This window comes from Austrofundulus limnaeus, unplaced genomic scaffold, assembly GCF_001266775.1.
Source record: "Austrofundulus limnaeus strain Quisiro unplaced genomic scaffold, Austrofundulus_limnaeus-1.0 Scaffold675, whole genome shotgun sequence".
In the NCBI taxonomy this organism is placed as follows: Eukaryota; Metazoa; Chordata; class Actinopteri; order Cyprinodontiformes; family Rivulidae; genus Austrofundulus; species Austrofundulus limnaeus.
The window spans coordinates 2,917-3,200 of NW_013953077.1; positions in this window are offsets into that span (position 1 = coordinate 2,917).

Sequence of the window (284 nt, forward strand, 5' to 3'; positions counted from 1 at the left end):
GGTGAAGATGTCGGCCCATGAGCGAAAGTTAGTATGCCCTTTATCAGTTTTAACTGTTTGCGCGAATGATAGAGAGTACGCATGAAACTTTTTAGCAAACCCTTTTCCTGTGAGATCACAAAGAAAACTCAAGTCTTCCGGTTTTGGTTTAACCCGAATCTTTTTGTTATGAGGGTTAGTTTCCACGTTTTCATGGTCTGTGTGAACCATTAAAACAGTGTTATGCAGATCTGAACTCACCCCCCTTTTTAGCATGGAGGCGAAGCCACAAGCACGCCTTCACC